This window comes from Benincasa hispida, chromosome 10 (assembly GCF_009727055.1).
Source record: "Benincasa hispida cultivar B227 chromosome 10, ASM972705v1, whole genome shotgun sequence".
Classification (NCBI taxonomy): Eukaryota; Viridiplantae; Streptophyta; class Magnoliopsida; order Cucurbitales; family Cucurbitaceae; genus Benincasa; species Benincasa hispida.
The window spans coordinates 47823108-47830035 of NC_052358.1; positions in this window are offsets into that span (position 1 = coordinate 47823108).

A 6928-nucleotide genomic window follows, 5' to 3' on the forward strand; every position below is an offset into this window, starting at 1 on the left:
CTTAACTACTGATATCATAATTTATGCTCTCAAAATCAGAGAAATGGAGCTTATTACTAGCAAGGAAGACAAGCCTAGTGCAGAGGGCTTCTTTGTAAAGGGCAAGTCAAAACAGAACAATAAGGAAAAAAGAAAACAGAGCTCAAATGAAGAAGGGAAAGAAAAGTTCAAGGTTAGATGTAAGTATTGTAAAACAAATTGAACATTTAATCAAAGATTGCAGAACTTTGAAGTGGAAGAATGAGCAAAAAACAAGTAATCACAACCATAACCAAAAGTCCAAACTAATCAGTCAAGTGAAGCCTCAGTTTGTGAAGACTCTTACTTTATTCAGATACTTTGGCTACCTCCAATTGTAAGGCAGAAGAAGAAGCTAATAAGAACCTAGATTGGGTTCTAGATTCAGGGTGTTCTTTCCACATGACACCCCATAAAAATTGGTTTAGTACATACAGAGAGTTGGATGGAGGATCTATCTACATGGGAAACAATAACTCATGTCCAGTGGTTGGGATTGGCTCAATCTCACTAAAGCTAGAAGATGGAACAGTCAAGCTATTGAGGAATGTCAGACATGTGTCCAAGCTGAAGAGAAATCTAATTTCACTAGGTATGTTTGATTCTATTGGCTGTGAATATAGAGGCAATGAAGGTTACTGTGAAGTTTTGAAGAACAGTAAGCCTATCCTTAGAGAAGTGAAAATTAATGGAGTGTATGTTGTTCAAGGAGTTCATAAAGTTCACTCAGCTTTGATTGTGACTCAGAAGTAGCCTACTGAAGGAGATCTTTGGCACAAAAGACTCTCACATATTAGTGTCAAAGGTCTACAAGCTCTTGCCAACCAAGGAATTCTACCTAAGGGAGTTCATCAGAGCCTATCCTTTTGTGAACATTGTGTGATAGGAAAGGCTATTAGACAGAGTTTTGTGAAGGCTCAGCACACAACCAAGGTCATCCTTGACTATGTGCATTCGAACCTATGGGGTCATTCACCTTTTCAGTCCTTAAGTGGAGCCAGGTATTTCTTAACCTTTGTTGATGACTATTCAAGAAAAAGTTGGATCTATTTCCTTAAATCTAAGGATTTAGTTTTTGAAAAGTCTAAAGAATGGAAGATCATGGTTGAAAAATGTCTAACTGTCAAATTAAGTGTCTAAGAACTGATAATGGACTTGAGTACTATGCAGAGGAGTTCAATGTTTTTGTAGACAACATGGTATAACTAGACACGAGACAGTTAGGTATACACCTCAGCAAAATGGGGTGGCAGAGAGATTGAACAGAACAATAATGGAGAGAGTAAGAAGCCTATTGTCTGATGCTATACTTCCTGAAAAATTTTGGGCAGAAGCAGCCTCATACACTGTCTATACACTAAACAGATGCCCTCATGCATCTCTTAATCTTCTAACCCCTAAAGAAAGATAGACCAAACAGCCTTCTAACTTGAATAACCTAAGGGTGTTTGGTTGCACTGGTTTTGTTCATCAGAGTAAAGGGAAATTGGCTGCCAGAGCTATGAAGTGTATGTTTTTGGGCTTCACAGAAGGTGTTAAGGGGTTTAGAATGTGGCACCCTACTGAGAAGAGATGCATCACTAGCAGAGATGTTGTTTTCAGAGAAGATGAAATGTATATGTAGAGATCTAATCCTATTGTTTCAGCACCTTAAGTGAAGAATGATAAAATTGAGGTGGAGAAGTTTTAATCCCTACTTCTGATCCTTCAAGCTCTGAATCATTGTTTGATTAACTACTTCATCTAGAAGAAGAAGTAGAAGATGCCACTATTGATCTCAAGCAAGAAGAACCAGATTTGAGAGGGTACAGCCTAGCTAAAGATAGTTAGAGAAGAACCATTGTGCCACCCTCAAGGTATGAAGACTACTTAGCTTTGAATACTTATGATTTATCTAATGAGTCAGAACCCTCAATCTTTGAAGAATCAGTGAGTTGTTCTAAAGCTAAAATGTGGATAGAAGCTATGAATGAAGAGATTGATTCACTAGAGAGAAACAATACTTGGGAGGTTACACCTTTGCTAAAGGAATGGAAGCCAATTGCATCCAAATGGGTGTACAAGTTGAAGGAGGGTTTCCTTAATGATCAAGGACCTAGAATTAAAGCTAGGTTGGTCGCTAAGGGTTTTACACAGAGGTCGGGTATTGATTTTAATGAGATTTTTTCTCCAGTGGTCAAGCAGACTTCTATCAGATTATTGTTGTCTATCGTGGCTCAAAATAACCTAGAGCTGGAGCAACTAGACGTTAAAATAGCTTTTCTACATGGCTTCCTAGAGGAAGTTATCTATATGAGCCAACCAAAGGGGTATGAGGTCAGAGGGAAGGAAGACTATGTATTCCTACTGAAAAAGTTTATCTACGGCCTCAAACAGTCCCCTAGATGCTGGAACAGAAGGTTTAGTGATTTTGTACAAAAGAATGATTTTTATAAAAGCTCCTATGACAACTGTGTTTATATAAACACAGGTTCCTACACTCATTCTATCTACTTGTTACTATATGTGGATGACATGCTTTTATCAGGAGCAACTATGAAAGAGCTAAATAAAGTAAAAGATTTACTCAAGTCAGAGTTCAAAATGAAAGACATGGGAAATGCAACAAGAATACTAGGCATTGACATTATTAGAAACAGAAAAACTAGTATTCTAAACATTGATCAGTCACAATATTGCAGTAAATTGTTAAAGAAGTATCAAATGACAGAGACCAAATCAGTATCAACTCTTATAGCTAACCATTTCAAACTCTCAGCAGAAAATTCACCCAGAGAATCAGATATTGAACATTAAAAGATAATGTCAACAGTCCCCTATTCCCAAGTTGTGGGAAGCTTAATGTATCTAATGGTGTCTACAAGACCTAACATTGCCTATGCTACTAGCCTGGTGAGTAAATACATAGCTAATCTGGGTAAGAGGCACTGGGAGGAAACAAAGTGGATAATGAGGTATCTTAAGGGTACTTCTAATGCTAAACTAATGTACCAACAACTTCCAGACAGTGAACCAGAGCTGATTGGGTATGTTGACTCATATTATGTCGGAGATCTAGACAAGAGGAGGTCATTATCAGGGTATATCTTCCTATATAAAAGGTGTGTTCTAAGCTGGAAGGCTACTTTAGAATCACTAGTAGCCCTTTCTACTCCTAAAGCAGAGTTCATTGCCCTTTCATGATGGAACACGGGACATACGCAGCAAAATAAGGATCTAATTACACTCTAATTGCTTTTAATCAAAAGGAATTTAGCATGCGAAATGAAGGAAAAAACAGTAAATTAACTTACCTTTGAAGCTCCCGAAAATTGCTTTTCCTCGCTGAATCTCGACCCGAACTCTTTCGGACAACCGCTAGAGTTGACCTGACTCAGAACCAGGTTGTGGGACCTGATAGATGAAGAAAATCGAAAAAGAGAAACAGATGGAAAAAGAAATGGATCTTTGGGTTGGGTTTTGGGTTATGAATTTTTCTCAAAGAAAAAAGTTTTTTTTCAGCCCAAATTTGAAAAAACAATTTTGGCAAAATGGGTAAAAGTTTTTCAACCAAATTGAAAAGCCTAATTTATAGAAAAAAAAAACCATGCAACAATTCCATGAACTAAATCCATAAAAACCTAATACCTATAATTCACTATCTTAGTGGACTTAATGTCTCCACTATAAGCCAACACCTAGCCCACTATTTTGTTAGTGGAATTATCCAACAAAAGTTTGGATTTTCTCACTAACTTTAGTCAAAGGGCAAAATAGTCATTTTGTCAAAGTCAAACTTTGACCAAAAAGTCAACATTTTGATTTTTTATGATTTTTCCGTGTTGACTATTTGACCTCCCGAGCATGAATTCGCATTCATTTTCTCGAAAATTCAAATCACATTTGAATATAAGGTCGGTCAAAGTTTGACTTTTAAAAGTCAAAAGTCAACTCTTTGACTTTTTACATCTTTGACCATTTCCATCATTTTCGAGCTTCCGAATATGAACGTATTCATATTCTTGATATTTAAATCACATTTAAACATTAAAGCTGTATCTCTAAACTGAAAAGTCGACCACTATATCACATATACTTGTCGGTTTCTCTCTCTTCACCTAATTCGAACAATTCGAATCATTCTATCACACTATTTAAAGTTTATTCCATATGAGCTAATAGGGGAACCTAATGGACCTACAGATCATGGGCTCCAACAATTCGAGATTAACCGATAAAATTCTTTGACCTAATTAATCAACATTTGTTAACTAACGGGTCATTCCACTAAAGTCCCGTAGTTGCACTCCCCTCACTGTAGTATTATTTCTGTCCATCTGATATAACCATAATCAGTAAGCTAATCCTTCACAGGTTTTCGTAATATCGGCTGGGTCATAAAAAAACTGTTTTACCCCCAAGACTACATCTTGTTCCTTAAGTTCCATATCCTCTAATGAACAATTGGTTTAAAGTCCAACCTATAAACCGAACCCCCCTCAGGGCCAAGGAAGGGTGGGGCCCCCTTGTTCAAGACCTGGATTCAGTACTAAAGGGAATAACCTATCTACTATCCCTATAACGGGTAAGAGTGAATTCTGTCTTGCACCCTATGTTCCTAGCTATCCACCTGATCTTCACTCTGAAATGAGAGGCTTATTGGGCCAGCGATGATGAACTGCTCTCACCTATGCAGATCTAAGGATAATTCCGAGTGAACAGAAGTTCATAATTAGCTCAGGATTAAGATTAAGTTATTTAGGTCATCAATTAACGAAATAGTCAGTTTTATACATAAAACGGCATTTAGAACGTAAAAAGTAACTATTTCATGATTCAGTCTTATGCAAACTCATTGCATAGGATGCCCTCACTCACATAACTCTATATGAACGATTCAGGATCACATCATTTGTACTAACTACAAAGTGGGTCGCATCCAGAGTGTCCCCAGAATAAGGCGCCCAATCTTATTTATATACTATAGACTATTTTGGCTATATATTTGAACTTGATCCACATTTATGTCACTATATAAAGTTCAAGCTACATTAAATAGCCTCAGGACCTTAGTTTATTGGATTCAAGATTACAATTTCAATAACAACTTTATCGAAAAACAAAACAGAATATGTTTATTAATTTACAAACTACGAGTTTTAGGACATAAAATCCAACATTTTAGAGGCAGTAAAGGAAGGCCTATGTCTAAAGGGTCTTCTATGTGACTTCGGAATTAAACAGAATACAGAGAAGATATTTTGTGACAATCAAAGCACCATACATTTATCTAAGCATCCTCAGTACCATAATAGAACTAAACATATTGATGTTAAATATCATTTCATTCGAGAACAGATAGAAGCAAAACAGATAGAAGTTCTGAAAGTTCATACCTTAGAGAATGCCTCGACATATTGACAAAGACAGTCACTTAGCTCAAACTACAGAAGTGCCTTGATATTATAGGGTTTGAGCTGAGAGACAAAGGTTAAAGAAGAAGACAGTCAGATCAGAGAAGCTGAAGAAAACTTGAAGTTTATTTCAAGGTGGAGATTGTTAATACGGAAAGGTGAAAACAACTTCAAAGTGGTTACAAATCTATTACATTCAAGCTACCTTTAAATACACTGTGTAACTAATTGTAAAAGTGTGAGAGAAAAATTGTACAAAGTGATCAAGAAAGCTTTTGAGACTTATCTTGTAGCAATCTTGTAAGATTCCCTAATAAAAAACTCCCGTCAGCTTCTCCATGGACGTAGGCTATCGTTGGACGAACCACGTAAACCATCGTGTTCATCTTCTTCTCGATCGTCTTGTTCTATCGTGTACCTTTGATCCATCGATCGTGTAGCTTTTAGCCAATGATCGTTTACCTCGGCACCCCTGTAGTGTAGACGCTCATCGTCTTGAACCCCATCGTCTAGACGATCTTCAGTAAAGCCTTCATCGTCTAGATGACTCTTCCCTTATCGTCTAGACGACTTCCAGCTTTACATCTCATCGCCTAGAAGACTGAAGCCTCATCGCCCCTGCGATTTCCAGCAACATCTCCCTCCGATTCTCTCTTTTCTTTTCTCTCTATTTTCTCTGCAACAAAGAAAAGAAAAGTATAGACATTAGAGTTCTACAATCAGCAGAAGTGCCAAGTTCTAATCTCAGCCATCAAGGTGTAAGGTCGAGATCTCTCATCACACGGATTGTGCTTTTAGCACATTGTTTGTGTTTGTGTGAATAAGAAAGGTGGTATCCGGTATTCGTATAGAGCCTGAGTATTCTTCAGCCCAAAAAGATCAAGTACAGTGTGTATTCTTCAGCCCATATTTCTCTTATCAAGCCCAACAAACACTTTTTCATATGATTCGAATTATGGTTCGAGCAGACTTATTTGAGTTATCGAAGTGCTTTTATTCACTTGGCATAGCTTTCTTTGTATATTACTTTTTTCACTCTTTGAAAATTTGTGTCATTGAACAATATCTTCTTTGTATTAATCAATGAAAAGTTCCTTTCTTGTAAACAATAAATAACTAAAAGGACTGGTCCTTCACATTCCTTTTCAGCATCAAAAACAGGTTAATTGTGTAAATGAGATGTGGAACACTGTAGCTTTAATTCATAAACCTCCTTGCCAGTTTCTGCATGACACTAAGCACTCTCTATGTCACACCCCACAAAAATGGTTCTTTAAATTGCGCCACCAAGAGGCATAAGACTCCATTAGCACGTCCAAGAGGGAGTCAAAACCCATCAGAAGGCATTCCAAAGTCCCCATGCAAGACTGATGCGAGTGCCCATGTCAAGACGCCCACATGCTCAGGCACAGGCATACAAGGACATGGCAAGGCACGCACATACCCAGATAGGTGCCAAGGAAAGCGCCCCGTCGAGCACCCATGTGCGCCATTATGCACGCGGCCAAGCGAGCGCA